Genomic DNA, 17,157 nt, shown 5'->3' with positions numbered 1-17,157 from the left:
AGAGCAATACTGAAATTTTCACTTTATTTCCCCTTTAATGATCAACGGAAGTTTCTAAAGATTTTCTTTTCTCTCTTTTTTTTTTGCCACTCTGTGCAGTTTGTGGGATTTCAGTTCAAACCCGTGCCCCCTGCATTGGAAGCATGGAATCCTAACCTCTGGACCTCCAGGGAAGTCCCTCAATGATTTACTTTTACCGTAATTGCTAGTTTAAACTCACAATCTTCATCATTTCTAGTTTCTCATAATTATGAAACAAGCAGTTGATCTGATTAGTGTACTTCCCTAAATATATTCCATGATATCCTCTTGGAATCCTCTCACATCTGCAAAAGCCCTGTTCACTCCTGCCAGGATAGTGGGGTGAGGCCTGCAGGTGTGAACCCACTACCTTTTGGCTTCTGGTCCTGCAGATGCTTCTGCCCCAAGGCCATTGTCCTTGTGAGTAAATTTTTCTGTCCAGATCTTGGTTTTTATAAGATTTTCTTTGTGATTCAGGAGTTCCCAAAGAAGTTCATCCTACCTGGGAGTTGATAAGCCCTTCCCACACGCCACCCCAAATCCTTCTTTTCTCTTCTGGAACACTCAAATTCTAGCCAGTCTTTTTGAGTAACGTGAATATCCTCTCCTGCATTTTATGAAATAAATCCTTTAAAAATCATGTGTCTTAGCTCGAGAAACCTCTGTTTTGACCTAATCAAATCCCCTGAATTGCTCCTGGTCCTTTTTGTTGCCCGAAAGCTGTGACTTCTTTACCCGCTAAATTTCAGTGGCAGCCCTCTCCCCGCCCAAGTGTTTCGCTCAGCCTCCCCCCTCTGATGGCCACATCTGCTAGGTGAGGGTTTTGTGGTTTTGCTTTTTGTTTCCCTCTTGCCTGCCTTTGGCTCTGTGAGTATTTTTTTTTTTTTTTTTTTTTTTTTTTTTGGTTAGACACTGCTACTTGCCTTCCCTGGGTCCGCCTCGTTTTGTTGGGGGCACTGGTGTGTGCCCCCAAGGCACCAAATTTCCCAGCCTGCCTCAGGAGGGAAGGCGCAGTCCTGGCTGGTGGGTGAGAGTGGGAGTGCTGGGTGGACAAGATCGCTGGCAGGTGCTGGCTCCCTGCTCTTTCTACCAGCAGGAATGGTACCCGATGCTGCAGGCAGAGAAGCCACATTCTAAGCACAGGGAACAAGCCCGTCACCTGCTCTGCGCAGGTCACCAGAGCAACGGAAAGAGCCTGAGTCTCTGATGACATCGTGAATCTCTGGACTAGCTTTGGGATGCTGCCTCTGGCCGTCTCGTTACGGGGGAAACGTAACCCCTAATTGGTTTAAGCCGCCCTAGACCAGATTTCTGTTATTCACAGCTGGATGTAGCCCTGGATTAATAGTCTCAGTTGTTACCATCTCTCAAGAAACCAGCCAGTGTTGGGAAGCTAGGCGATTTCCACTCTACGAGCCGCAGTGGACAAGCCGGCCCATAGGCAAGCGGTTGCCCCAAGTTGTGGGCCTCCAAGGAAGCGTCTCGGTGTCCAGTTCTCCCGTGATGTAAGTACCAGCCCCGACCAGCCCGATACACTGACATAACAAAGTACCATAGGTGAGCACAGGGAGGGGGCTGGAGGTGGAGGGAGCCTCAGGGATGAGCACTCAGGCCGCCATCCACATCTAAAGCTGTGCTTCTCGGATCCAGTGGCCTTGATGGTCCGGCTGTTTTTGCTATTTAGAATCACTCACAGCACAACTGTGAACTAGATCTCCTTCTGAAAAATTCTCTGTATTGAAAAGTCCTGAACTCCTTAAGATTTCCCTGCTTCACATCAAAGCCACAGGCCCATCTTAATGAACTTAATGAACATCTTAATGAACGCCTGGTCCTTTCAGAGACGGAAGGGAATGAGCTACTTGCGGTCTGTTTGATGTTCTTCCAAAAGCATAAATTACCAGCTCAGCCCACCTCTAGCAACCGAGTCAAACAGACTCAGGGAAAATGAAATAGAAGCAGACAAAATACTTGGAAAGTGGAGCAGGAAAAAGGCTTTATCTGTAGGGGCTACGGTTTGAAGAATTCATGCAATTTCTTCCTCTTCTCCTCTGTTTTCTGAAGACTTTTTTTCACTTCCTCGGTCAATAAAGAAACGCTGAGTGACAGCTGTTTCGTATCTCGCTCCTATAAATTGGAAATGGATTTATAGTAACTCAGCAGAATTCTGTACCACAAAAATCAGTAAACCCCACAGACTGGGGGAGAAGGATTTGACCTGTTTAAGGGAAGCGCTAAAGGATTAATGAAATACAGGGGCGCGCCCTAGCACTGGGCGTGCGTCTCTGGCTTGGCCCTCTCCACCTGCCTGTCCTGCACAGGGACCCAGGTGGGGCCGCCTCTCTCTGTGCGGGCACGCGCAGGGCTGAGCTCTAATAGCTTTCACACCAGCCCCGTCCCCCATTCCCTGCATCTGTGCAGCGCTGTCCCCGCCTGAGCATCCCTCCCTCCACGGAGCCCCTCCCCCTCGGCATCCGGGTGCAGTGGGTGAACCTTTCCCGTGGCACAGGGCTGCACTCGTTCCTCACCACCTGTCCTCTGCCTCCACTCCTAGGGTCCTTGAGGATGGAGATGACACCCCCATGGGAGCGGTTCTGAACTAATCACTTGAGTTCATCAGGATTGGCTGGGACAAGCACACAGCCCTCTGCTCACCTCCACGCTTTATCCGTCTTGTTCCGCATCTACAACGCCTTCCCTCTGTTCTCTCCAGCTGCTCCAATACTAACCATCCGCTAAGAACAAGCTCAATTCCCACCTCCTCCGTAAAGCCCTCCAGGACTACCCTCTGTTGATTCTTTTCCCTCTGAGATCCTACAGCACGCTATACCAACCAGTTTTCAGGGGAAAATTCTTTGCCTCTCCTCCTGTGTGTTCATCTTTTCTCTCCAACTCGACTATAGGGCTCTTGAACAGAAATCAGTATTACTGAGTGACTGAATATACTTTTCACAAGTAAGAAAAATCAACTTACGATTTTTTAACTTTACAGTAATGCAAAAGCAATACGTATTCAGTAGAAACTACTTCGACTTTTGAATTTTGAGCTCTCCTCGGGCCCACAGTATGGGGAAAGACATTTCCTCCTGATGCTGAGTGGCAAGCCCCAGTTCCCCACCAGCCACGCGACCACACCAGGAGACAGCTGATAGATGCAACCATCACGGACCCAGACAAGCACTCTGCTTGTCAGTACAGTAGTCAATAAATTACATGAGATGGTCAACACTTTATTATAAAATAGGCCTTGCATTAGATGATTTTGCCCAACTGTAGGCTAACCTAGGTGTTCTGAGTGCATTGAAAGTAGGCGAAGCTAAGCAGTGATGTTTGATAAGTCAGGTGTATTAAATGCATTTTCAATTTATGATATTTTCAACTTACCATGGGTTTATTGGGACATAACCCTATGGTAAGCTGAGGAAGATCTGTACAACAGAAGCATCAGCCAAGGAAGCAGTAGGAGAAATAATGGTTTTTATTTAAAGACAGTCACGGAATTATTTTATCAATATATATGAACTTGAATTATCTTAAAGCATATTTTATCTTTAAAACTTATTTCTGTTAGGTTAAATATTCTTAAAATTTCGTTTAAGTTCCAAATTGAAAGCAAAAAAAATTTTTAATGGTTTATTTTTCTGACTAAAAATGAACAAAAAAGTTTATTTTTCTGAAAATTTTGATAGTACTTCTCAGTTCAAGGCAAATGATAAATTTTGTGGGGAGGAAGTGAAGTTGCAAGATCAGGATGACTAGGGTATTCTGATTTGGAGATTTTTTTTTAATTGAGGTCTAATTGACATATAACATTATACTAGTTTCAGATGCACAGCATAATGATTTGATATTTGTATATGTTACAGAATGCTCACGACAATAGACCTAGTTAACAGCTGTCACTATAAATAGTTAGAAGTTTTTTTCCTGTGATGGGAACTTTCAAAAACTTATTCTCTTAGCATATCAAATATGTAAGATGGTATTATTAACTATAGTCACTATGTACATGAAATCCCCATGACTTATTTATTTTGTAAATGAAATTTTGTACCTTTTTTTTTTTTTTTTTTTTTGCGATACGTGGGCCTCTCACTGCTGTGGCCTCTCCCGTTGCGGAGCACAGGCTCCGGACGTGCAGGCTCAGCGTCCATGGCTCATGGGCCCAGCCGCTCCGCGGCATGTGGGATCTTCCCGGACCGGGACACAAACCCGTGTCCTCTGTATCGGCAGGTGGACTCTCAACCACTGCGCCACCAGGGAAGCCCCCGGAATTTTGTACCTTTTGACCCCCTTCCCCCAGCCCCTGCCTCTGGCGACCACCAATCTCTGTGTCTATGAACTCTTTCTTTCTTTCTTTTTTATTCCACATATAAGTGAGATCATACAGTATTTGCCTTTCTCTCTCTGACTTACTTCACTTAGCCTAATTCCCTCAAGTTCTATTCATGTTGTCACAAATGGCAAGATTTTTTTCCTTTTTATAGTTGAATAATATTCATATATATAAAGAAAATGTTATTTACCTATCTATATATGTGTGTGTGTGTTTTCAGCCACTGGTAGACATTTAGATTGTTTCTGAATTTTGACTATTATGAATCACACTGCAATGAACATGGGAGCGCAGAGATCTTTTTGAGCTAGTGCTTTTGTTTATTTCAGATGCAAACCCAGAAGTGGAAATGCTTGATCACGTGGTAATTCTATTTTTAATTTTTTGAGGGACCTCCATACTGTTTTCTACAGTGGCTGAAGAGTTAATTCAAGAGCAGGGCTTCCCTGGTGGCGCAGTGGTTGAGAGTCCGCCTGCCGATGCAGGGGACACGGGTTCGTGCCCCGGTCTGGGAGGATCCCACGTGCCACGGAGCGGCTGGGCCCGTGAGCCATGGGCACTGGGCCTGCGCGTCCGGAGCCTGTGCTCCGCAACGGGAGAGGCCACAACAGTGAGAGGCCCACGTATCACAAAAAAGAAAAAGAAAAAGAGCAGAATGTACAATACATGAAAGAGAGCCTCCTTCAGGGTAATCCAGTTGGTGGAAAATGAGAAGTTCACACACACATATACTGACGTAAGACTTTGAGGGAAAATTATTTCTTTGAAGTAGTAAATGCCAAACCCTTTCTATAACTAGGACCGTCTTACAAACAAACGAGGAGCTTACCACAGTTTTACAGATGATGCAAGAAGACACAAACTCCTGGGTCCAAGACAAACGATGTTATCACTAAGAGCACAGCAGGCAACCTAAACATTGGCCTACTCGCCTTGGTTCCCCGAACCCCGATTCTCATAGGGCCAGGTGAAGAGGCTCAAGTAATACCTGCATTCATCACAGGATGCACTTCAGGAACCCAGGTATTTTATGATGGGCGTGAAGCCCGCCTGAGCTTTGTCCCAGCGGGAGACATTACCTTCTTTAGTGGACACTGGACAGATCCATCCTTGGCTCAGAGGAAAATGCTGCACCTTGCAAAGCTCTTCACTACTCAGGCAGTTCAGAGCAAAGACAGCCAATGCCTCTGCTTGCAGACATGAGACATTTGAGAAAGTCATAAAGAGCTGTCTCTCAACAGCTACTTCAATCTTTCTCATCGCTTAGAAAACCCACTCCCCTGACCCCCTTCCCCCTTCAGTCACCACCCCTCACTCTCCTTCCCCCCCCACCCAGGTGACTGTCTCTGAGAGTTTCCCCTTGTCCACCATTCAGGCACTTCCCAGGACATTGCATCTTGGCTTTCACAGCGGCTCCTGAATCCTGGGGACCCTGTGCCATTCTCAACCTGGACTCTCAGCAGCTTTCACACTTAGGGTGACTTTTTCCTACGGGAAGCTCTCTCTTCCATGGCTTTCCTGAAATCACACAGCTGCACCCTTCTTCCTGACTCTGGTCGCCAACCACCCCCACCCCGGTCTCCTGGCTGATTCTCCTCTGGCCCATATGAAACTCTGGATTTCTTCCAATGCTGGACCTCTCTGGTGACTCTACACTCTGCCCCTGGGGGGGTTTATCCACTACCACATCAGCGTCGTTGTCTAGGTGCTATTTCTTCCTATATCTTCATCTCTAACCTAATTTGAGTTGAATATATTAAATTGCCCTCTTGACTTTACCATTGCACAATTTTAACAAATCAAAATTGAACCCGGGCTCCCCTGGTGGCACAGTGGTTAAGAATCTGCCTGCCAATGCAGGGGACATGGGTTTGAGTCCTGGTCCGGGAAGATCCCACATGCCGCAGAGCAACTAAGCCCGTGAGCCACAATTACTGAGTCTGCGCACAACAACTACTGAAGCCCGCGTGCCTAGAGCCTGTGCTCCACAACAAGAGAAGCCACCGCAATGAGAAGTCCGCGCACCACAACAAAGAGTAGCCCTTGCTCGCCGCAACTAGAGAAAGCCCGCGTGCAGCAAAAAAGACCCAATGCAGCCAAAAATAAAATAAATAAATAAATTTATTTTTTAAAAAAATTGAACCCAAGAACTTTCTTTTTTTCCAAAATTGTTCTGCCTCCAGTGAGCCTCACCTTGATTACCAGAATCATCCCCTTAGTGGCACAGATTTAAAAAGAGGTGCCCCTTGCATGAGACACTTTACTCCCACAATTGGAAACTTCCCATGATATATTAATTTTATTAGGATAAAACACTACCTCCACCAGCTGGAAAACTCTTGTTATAAAAATAGGAAAATCCATGCTGTCAGTGGTATAAATGGCATCCTTCAGAAGCAACACCATCACTCACTAAAGCACACCTGGTCACCCTGAGGGACTGAAAGATAGGTGACATCCCTGTGAAAATACTCTGCAGCATGTTATCCAGGCATTGGTCCTGCATGTTCACTTGACAGAATGAAATAATTTACCCAGCTACGTTCATGTTTATAAAAAAGGAAAAGAAAATAAGAAAAAAAAGACCTTGTTAAAATCACACTCTTGAAAGCTTCCAGAAGTGAAAAGGAGCAGTGCCCAACATGCTTCTCACTGTGAAATTCATCGCAAAGAAAATGAGAGGTCGTTTATCCAGTCTCTGTGTAATAGTTTCCATCTACTAACCCCTAACCATCCCAGTCCATCCCTCCCCCACCTCCCCTCCCCCTTGGCAACAAGGTCCTACTGTAGAGCACAGGGAACTATATTCAGTATCCTGAAATAAACCATAATGGAAAAGAATACAAAAAAGAATATACATATATATATAAATATTATATATATATATAAATATTATATATATATATATATATATAACTGAATCATTTTGCTGTACAATAGAGATTAACACAACATTGTAAATCAACTACACTTCAATTAAAAAAAGGAGGGGTCTCTGAAAAGAGGGTTTTTATCTTCTCTCCTTTCCCTGCCTGTCTCTTTCAAATGTAAATCTTGACACTGCAAACACAAAGCTGACTCTGAAAAACAAAATAAAAAGAGAGAGGGCCTGAAATGTTGCAGCTTGAAAGAGCAACAGACAAATAGCTATGATGATGCAGCTGTACAAACGGTGATTAAAAAGGCAACTTGAGAGAGAACAGCGATGTTCAAAACAATTATTAACACTGAAGGCCTAGAGACCATTGGATAAATCATAGCTCAAATGAAAGTCTCTTCCTGCAAATTCTAGCTGGATGTACTTGAATCTTCAGGAAATATTAAAATGCAAATCTCAGCAGGCTTTTCTAGCATCTGCATCTGTGTCTCAAAAACTGCAGGACCTATTTTGAGTAACATGGAATATATCGATGAAGTGATGCCATCTTTGGAACTTTTTATTGATCCCATCTTGTCATTGCCCCAGAAATTAGATTCATATTCCATCCCTTTCAAATTTGAATACATCATTGATTTTTGTCTATATTAACATTAGGTAAGCAATAGTACTTTATGAACATGTATGATGTCATTTAAATAATAATAGTATTATATATTATGAAACACAACCATCAAAGAGGAAATAGGATATATTGTAGCTCATCTGCAGAAGTTTGCCGATTTACACTTGGTGATGCTAATCCGCCACATTCAAGCTGGCCCTTTGCAAATACAGGAAATTGTTTGAGGTCGTCCAAGATCATTCACGACAGCCATGCTCAGACATGTCCATTCCGACAATGCACCTGCCTTCCTAACTGACCATGAAGAGATAACCATGCAGTAAAGGTAGGGGCGGGCACCACAATTAAAATTTCAACAACACATCTACAAGGAATTTAACTATGGAATAAAAAGTGGGAAATAAGCTAAGAAAAAAGAGACTGCACCAAGCACCCTGTGGTCATCTCAGAGTTTTTAAAGAATGAAATAAGAGTTATACACAAGGAACCAAAGCTTCTAACGAGGACCAGTGGGACCTGACTTCAAGATGTACTGTAAAGCTACATAATCAAAGCAGTTTGGTGTTCGTGAACGGAACAAGCAGATGGACAGTACAGGATAGAGAGCCTGGACACAGACCCAGTGACAAACAGTAGTCAACTGACCCTTGAGAAGAAACAAAGGCAGCAGAACGATAAGGGGGAGTGGGGTGTCTTCTCGACAAATGTTCCAGAACAACCGGATATCCACGGACCAAACAACTATTAATAAGAAGGAATCTAGACACTGCCCTCACACCTTGCACAAAATTTAGTGCAAAGTGGATCACAGACCTACATAAAAATGCAAAGTTATATAACTTCTAGACCAGGGGGTCCCCAACCCCTGGGCCACAGACCAGTACTGGTCTGCAGCCTGTTAGGAACCCGGCCGCACAGCAGGAGGTGAGTGGCAGGTGAGCAGGTGAAGCTTCATCTGTATTTACAGCCACTCCCCATGGCACACATCACCACCTGAATCACCCCCACCCCGTCCGTGGAAAAATTGTCTTTCGTGAAACCGGTCCTTGGTGCCAAAAAGGTTGGGGACGGCTGTTCTAGACAATAACATGGGAGAAAATCTAGGTGACCTTGGGCTTGGCAATGACGTTTTAGTTACAACACTAAACACACCATCCACGAAAGAAAACACAGATAAGGTGGATTTTATCCACATTAAAAACAGACTCCTGGGACTTCCCTGGTGGCGCAGTGGTTGAGAGTCCGCCAGCCAATGCAGAGGACACGGGTTCGAGCCCTGGTCTGGAAAGATCCCACATGCCGCAGAGCAACTGGGCCTGTGAGCCACAACTACTGAGCCTGTGCTCCGCAACAAGAGAGGCTGTGACAGTGAGAGGCCCGCGCACTGTGATGAAGAGTGGCCCCCGCTCACCGCAATTAGAGAAAGCCCTCGCACAGAAACGAAGACCCAACACAGCCATAAATAAATAAATAAATAAATAATTTTAAAAATTAAAAAAAAATAAACTTGTTTTAAAAAAGTCTCATTTAAAAATAAATAAATAAATAACTATAAATAGGGAAAGATATACACATTCATTAAATTTAAATATAGTTATGCCCATTTTTAAGGTCTGAGTTGGCTTTTGACATCTAAACCTTACTTACTTTGCCCAGCAATTCAGGTGGGGTGAATTTAGGATCGTTTTTGGTCAACCTTTAGAAAAAAGGCAGAACAATGATAGTAGCTACTATATCCCAAGCGCTGTACTTTATTATTTTTTTAATCCTCATTTATTGAGTCCTCAGAGCAATCCTAAGAGAGGGGAGCCTCCACTTAACAGATGAATAAGTCCAAATGCCGAAAGGTTGGTGCCTTAGCTCTGCAGCCAGCACGCCCCATGATAAACTGTCCGGCCAGGCACTCCGCAACTCTGGCTGGTATGTGTTTACCAGTAATGAGGACTTGTGACCTGAATGATGGGGCCAATAAGATTAGTATCACCTCACCCGTCCTCCTCCCGGCCCCCACCTGCCCAATGTCAACACAACTGAACTTGTAGAAAACCAGTCTCAGATCATTGACACACAAATGACTTTTCCTCTAAACTAATAGTTTCTAGAGCCAGTATCTGTGGAGGAGGTGAGTCTATACTCTTCACATTGTTCAGGAGAAAATTCTTGGTCTAACGTAATTCTCTTTCTTTCTGGCACTTACCCTCATTCTAGAAAGCGGTGCCTTGGGTAATTGTTCTTGGTTGCAAAGAGTTGTCTGTCAGATTTATGTCTTTCTTCTCCTCAAATCACAAGATTATAATGACCTAAAATTATCTTTGCTTCTTAGAATAGCCTTTACTTTTTTCTCTGAAAACAGATATACTAAAAAGCATCTAATACTGGGTTTGGCACAGACTTCCATGAGAATAGAAATCTCTCTGTCAATTTGTTAAATATTTTCAGCATAAATTCTCAATTCTTTTAAGGGAAAATTCAAATTCCTTTTTTACCTTTGGATAGATTTTAATTTTATTTTATTTTACTTCAATATTGGGATAGTTATCCTGAAGAACAGTGACAACAACAACAAAAGAACCCAGTGCCTCTGAGCTTAAGAATTAAGGGTTCTTTTTCGAAAGATGAATGGATAAAGAAGATGTGGCACATATATACAATGGAATATTACTCAGCCATAAAAAGGAAAGAAATTGGGTCATTTGTAGAGACGTGGATGGATCTAGAGACTGTCATACAGAGTGAAGTAAGTCAGAATGAGAAAAACAAATATCGTATATTAACACATGTGTGGAGCCTAGAAAAATGGTACAGATCAACCGGTTTGCAAGGCAGAAATAGAGACACAGATGTAGAGAACAAACGTATGGACACCAAGGGGGGAAAGTGGAGGGGTGGTGGTGGGATGAATTGGGAGATTGGGATTGACATATATGTACTAATATGTATAAAATGGATAACTAATAAGAACCTGCTGTATAAAAAATAAATAAAATAAAATTCAAAGAAAAAAGAATTAAGGGTTCTTGTTGCATTTTAAACAATGAGGAAATAGGATTCCAAAATTAGCTAAAATTGAAAACATAATTATTATTTTTAAGTATCATCTCACTGGTCAATGATAGCTTCTAAAAAGAAAACTGCTTTTAAAAATACAACATCGCCACCTAGTGCTCTGGATAGAATTATGAAAAGATTAGGAAGATGGAAGTGTGGAAGGAATTCCACCTTAAATCCTATCGTCACTGGGCAGACTCTAATAAACACATGTATACATAAATAAATAGGAGGAAATCTGCAACAAGGCAATGTCCCTTACATTATAAACTTGTGGGTAGGATTGAATAAACCAATAAGTCTTTCCATACTATGAATGGCATTTTTGCAGATAGGTTTGCAAATTTCAAAATGTTCTTATGGCCTCACAATTATACTTCCTGCCCACATTCCCTCCAAAAATAGTCCATGCTGCCTATGTCCACAGAGTAGAATATAAAACAGTAATATTTTGGAGTTAGAAGAAGCCTTGGAGAACAGCTCACCCATCCGTACTTTGATGGATGAGGACACTGAGCCCCAGAAAGGTAAGTAGCGGCCAAAGCCACACGTCCAGCGATGGCGGTATTGGGCCGCTGACCCCGTCTCAGAATGTAACAGAGGAAAGCTAAATGGGACTCCAGGTTGGGTCTGTGTCTTTGACTTTAACCTTTGCTTTTCATTGCTTTTGTTATTATAATCATACATAATGGCCTGCCTCAGGGAACCCTGCCCTTCTGTGAATGGCTGCAGAAAAGAAGAAATTAACACATCCCCTCCCCGAGGCTGGTCATTCCAAGAGGTGTTTTGCAAGACTGGTGGCCCTTTTACTTTACTTCCTCACTGCCTCCCCCTCTCTGATTCTATAAAAGAAACTGGCATCCAGACCCCGGTAAGATGGTTTATCGGAGACACTAGTCTGCGGTCTTCTCTGTCTGCCAACTTTCCAATAAAGTCGTATCCCTTGCTTCAGCATCTCGTCTCCGATTCATGGGCCTGTCGTGCAGCGAGCAGAGCGAGCTCGGACTCAGTAACAAGGAGTGTCCATCCACTTAGCTTTCAAGTGTCCCCTACGTCCTTTTTTTGCCAAGGTCAGTTACCGAGTCAAAATAGATGAAATTCGAATCAAGTCTTTATTTTGTTAACTGTATTATGCTAATGTGGATATCTTAGTTTTGTAATTGTTCTACAGGTAGGTAAGATATTCACATTAGGGAAGTTGGGTGAGGGATACATAGAAACCCTCTGTATTATTTAGGCTTTTCTGCAAGCTTAAAATTAGCTCAAAATTTAAAGATTTCTTTAAAGGTGAGTCCAAGCACTGTTGAGCGGATAGCTGGAATGAATGACCCTGTGTCCATTCCAGGATCATTCTTGCCTTGTTCATTTTAAAACCCAGCTTGAAAACTTGTCTTTAAATCATGTAGTCCTAAAGAAAACAAGTTTCCTGGGGGCAGTCAGGGTCCTGAATTAGGAGATGTTCTTGCAATTTCCGCTCCCACACCCCTGCCGTCCACCCCTCGCCCCATTACCATATGCTCTGATATCTTTCCCTTCTGTGAACTGTGTTCTCTGCTCTCTGTTTTATTGGTCTCCTAATTTTACAATAGGTTGAGGGGCTAAATCTCATTTTATGGCTTGCCTAGCAGGGTACTAATGTTTTCTTTTCTGCTGCCTAATTCCAAACAACCACAAAACAGCACTTTCCTCCCCATAAGCTGATACCACTGCAGAGGTAATTCTTTGCTTGAATGTCAGAGACGGAAGCAGCTAAGGGGTGTGAGTTTCCACGATTCAGACACTCACTCTCTACAGGACGGAGAACATTCCGTACCAGCCGTGTTTGCCCTAGGGAGCTCTCCGCAGGGAAATCACCTTTGCCTAAACTTTTTTTCTTTTCTTTTCTTTTTTTTTTTTTGTAGTTTTTAGTGGTTTTTATTCTAGGAGTATGGAATTATTCCCTGTTATGAAACATGATGGCATTAGCGCCCTTAAAATTCTTTTCGTTTTCCCTTCCCAAACTTGCAAATTTTTGTTATTTTATGTTGTCAAGATTTAAAAGTTCACCTAACACTTCTGAAGGAATTCCATGGCACAGTTGGGGGAGGGACATGAGGAGTCACAGGGAAGAGGGCAGAGGATATAAGATTTAAGGAAACATATCCACACAACAGGCTTGCACACAGATTGAATTTTACAAAGAATTTCCCTCTCATTATCTCGTTTGATACAAAAAAAACTGTGCAGTATGTCCAACTTCTTATTGCCGTTGTTCAGACAAGAAGAGAGACCTTGAGAAAATCTAGGGAGGATTTAAGAGGGCTGCTCAGAACAGAAAGCAAATTAATATGGAGCCAGGACCAACATCTGTTTTGACACAGTCTTGAATTTTCCTATCACTGATTCCTGTTGTTCTGTTTCTTAAAGAAGACATCTCCCTCTGCCCCATGATAAGCTCCGGGTGCCCACGATGCTAGAGTGGAAGTCACCTCTGACTGCCCTACTCTCTCTGCAGGCTCAGTGGTTACATCCTCTGGGGCCAAAGTGAGTGGCTGGCCACATGTTCAGAGATGCTGCACGGCCAGGAGCAGAGTAGAATGAACCCAGACCTGAATCCTGGCAGAGGAGATGCCAGCTGGCTTTCCAATTGATATTGACTAAGGTGGCAAATCATACAAAGATGATTTGCCAAACCACATCATTTTTATCAGTCAAATGTATGCAGCCCCACAAAATGAAAAGCCCCACACCTGCATCATCCCCATCCTTGCATTGCGCATTTGCGTGGGCAAAAAGGTGTCCTTTGGATGGAGGTATAAGTCCATGAAATTTCATGAGACCCGCTGAAGGCACAGCACCACTCCAGCTACCAGGGAAAGAGCAGCAGAAGTAAGACGTTGCCCGTGGATCTTATTTGAGAAAAGAGGGCAGACTTCCTGGGGTCAGAAGGGCGAGAGCCCTGGGTTTAAAGAGCTTAACTTGTATAACCACAAACCAGGGGACTGTCCTGGGTTCACCCCTGTCTCCTCCGAGGCTCCTTCTTCCCCAGAGACTGGTGCAAGGCTTAAAAGAGACAATTTACAGAAACAGAAAACAAAACAAAAAAAACACTGTTTGGGCTTAAACCATTAGCATATGCTTATCCTTACTAGGGCCTGTTTCCCCAGATTACATATCCGGTCACAGTTGTGTAGATACCAAGGCCAAGGCGCCGGGGCAGGGGACACCCAAAGAGAAGAGCTGAGCTTATTCCCTCCTACTGCAGACTGTCTGTCAAATGACATTTCTCGACTACAATTCTTCCAGGCAAGCCAGAGGCTAAGGCAACGATTGTCTCACACATCTGGCCCTTGCTGCTTCGGGGCTCACCGTAAACTTCTTTCACTGTGAAAGCATGAGTGAAAATAGGTGTGCAGGAAGCAGAAACATGTGCTTTTTATGGGACTTTGAAAATGCTGTGCCCTTAGTTTCTGAGTAATTATCTCTGTGCCATCTCCTCCCTGCAGGTTGGGCATCTCAATGTTTCACCATGAAGATGCTGGTTGTTCCATTGTGAATACTAATGACATCTGATTGAATATTTGTTTATTTTCAACATAATCATCTAACGATTTTGATTTGAAAATGCGTATACAAATAGTTTTATACATCACAGGGAAAGGAACACAGAGTGTGTTTAAAAAAATTTTTTTTTAATAATTTCTAAACAAAAGCAAAGTGAGAAGTGTTCTTTCTCCGTGCTGTGTGGATATGCAAGCTCGCCTAGTTGGGGACAAGTGGGATGCTAAGGAAAATCAAACTTGAAATCAGAAAATAAAGGAAACTGCCCATAAGATTAGCAAATGTTTTTAGGTGATACTCAGTGATAAGGAGGAAAATGAAAGAAGTAGGTTTGCCTCTTGGTAGCAGAGCTGAAAACTGGCACAACCTTTTAGGAGAGTGATATGGCAGGATATTCCAGTACCCTTAAAACGGCTCTTCCTCTGCACGTAGTCGTTTCATTTCAGGAAATATTCTAGAGGAATAACCCTAAATACAGGGAAAGGCTCTAGACACCGCAGGGCTTATCACGGCATTATTTCTCATAGGAGAATATTAAAAATGACTAAGCAGGGCTTCCCTGGTGGCACAGTGGTTGAGAATCCGCCTGCCAATGCAGGGACATGGGTTTGAGCCCTCGTCCGGGAAGATCCCACATGCCGCGGAGCAACTAAGCCTGTGTGCCACAACTACTGAGCCTGCGCCCTAGAGCCCACGAGCCACAACTACTGAGCCCATGTGCCACAACTACTGAAGCCCATGCACCTAGAGCCCGTGCTCCGCAACAAGAGAAGCCACCGCAATGAGAAGCCCACGCATCGCAACCAAGAGTAGCCCCCGGTCGCCACAGCTAGAGAAAGCCTGCGTGCACAGCAATGAGGACCCAACGCAGCCCAAAATAAATAAATAAATAAATAAATTTTTAAAAAAAGAAATGACTAAGCATATATGGGAGACGGACATCATCAAAATGGCAGAGTAGGCATTTTCTAACATCTTCTCCCCAAAGAACACCAACTGTAACAATTACCCACTGATGACAGGAACTTTGTGGGAGTCAGGCAGAGAAGCAGTGCACCCTTGGTGCAAAAATTGGGTACAGTGGGCACACTGAGTAGGAGGAACAGTTTTACTTTACCAAATCACCCCTTCCCCAAGGTGGCACGCTCTCTCCCAAGGGAGAAGGGGAGCATATGAGTGAGTGCCTGGGCTCCACATGTGCACACAGCACAGCCAGAGGGGCCCGTCTCTTTCTTGTGTGTCCCTTGCAGACACCAAGGTGTGCTGCGTGATCAGGGGTGAAGAGAGGCTGGGAGAACGGCACCCAGAGCTCCCAGAGAGCGTCAGGAGGGTGCAGACCCTCCCTACTCTTTGCCTGGCCGACTCCAACAGGAAGCCTTCCCATGAGCCACGGGGGATACTTTGCCTGCAGGTCCCCCCAGCTGGTCCACAAGTGCCCTCGCACTCCATGTGCCTTACCCACACAAACCCACACCCGGAGGCTGGCTCCCTGTTCATGTCCCCAAGGGTAGCAAGCACGAGCTTTTGCAGACAGCTAGGGAGCACACACAGAAAGCCAGCCAGACTCTGCAGGATTGGGAGAAAACACACAGACTTGAACATTTAACACCACCTGAGAGAACGCAGCCAGTTCGGTTTTGTAGGATCTAAAGAATACAATCACGAGAATTCCCTCTGAGATGGAACAAGAAGTGTGGAGCAGGCACATCTACAGAAAAGACCTGAGAAAGTCTCAGAGTCCCTAACAGAACTGATGGAAGGTATTTCTCTTCTGAAGCCAGTCAGTAAAGATTGGAGGAGGTGACTCCTTCAAATGCAAAGACAGCAGTGCAAGACTTCAAGGAATGCGGAAAAAAAAAAAAAGGAAACATGACACCACCAAAGAAACACAGTATTTTTCCAGAAACCATCCCTAAAGGAATGGAGATCTGTGATCTGGCAGATAAATAATTCAAAACGGTTGTTTTAAGGAAACTCAGTATGCTACAAGAAAACACAAAAAGACAGTTCAATAAAATCGGGGAATCAATACACAAACAAGATGAGAAACTTAACAGAAAGATAGAAATCATAAAAAAGAAGTAAACAGAAATTCTGGAGCTGGAGAATACAGTGAATAAAAAAAATGCAATAGGGAGCAACAGCAGACTTGATCAAGCAGAAGACAGAACCTGAGAAATTAAAGACAGGTCACTGGAAATTATCCAGCCAGAAGAGAACAAAGAAAAGTAAAAGAAAGAACAAGGGGGAAGAAAGTATACATGAACTGTGGGAGAAAATTAAGCAGAACATCCCACACATTCCTGAAGTCCCAGAAAGAGAGGAGACGCATAAACAAACAGGAAGCTTATTTAAATATTAATTCCTGAGAACTTCCCAAATCCGAGGAGAGATTCAGACATCCAAGTTCATGACACTCATAGTTCCCCAAAAAGTTTCAACCCAAAAAGACCTATTCCAAGATAGCATAATAAAATCAAGACAAAGAATTGTAGAAGCAGCAAAAGAAAACAAATTCCTCATATACAAGGGAAACTTCATAAGCCCCCAAGCAGATTTCTCAGCAGAAACTTTGCAAGTCAGGAGACAGTAGAATAATATATTCAAAGGGCTGAAAGGGAAAAAGGCCCAACCAAGAATACTTTACCCAGGGGCTTCCCTTGTGGCACAGTGGTTGAGAATCTGTCTGGCAATGCAGGGGACACGGGT

The sequence above is a fragment of the Mesoplodon bidens genome (genome assembly GCF_964165515.1).
Source record: "Mesoplodon bidens genome assembly, chromosome: 14".
Taxonomy (NCBI): Eukaryota; Metazoa; Chordata; class Mammalia; order Artiodactyla; family Ziphiidae; genus Mesoplodon; species Mesoplodon bidens.
This window is presented reverse-complemented; position numbering follows the sequence as displayed.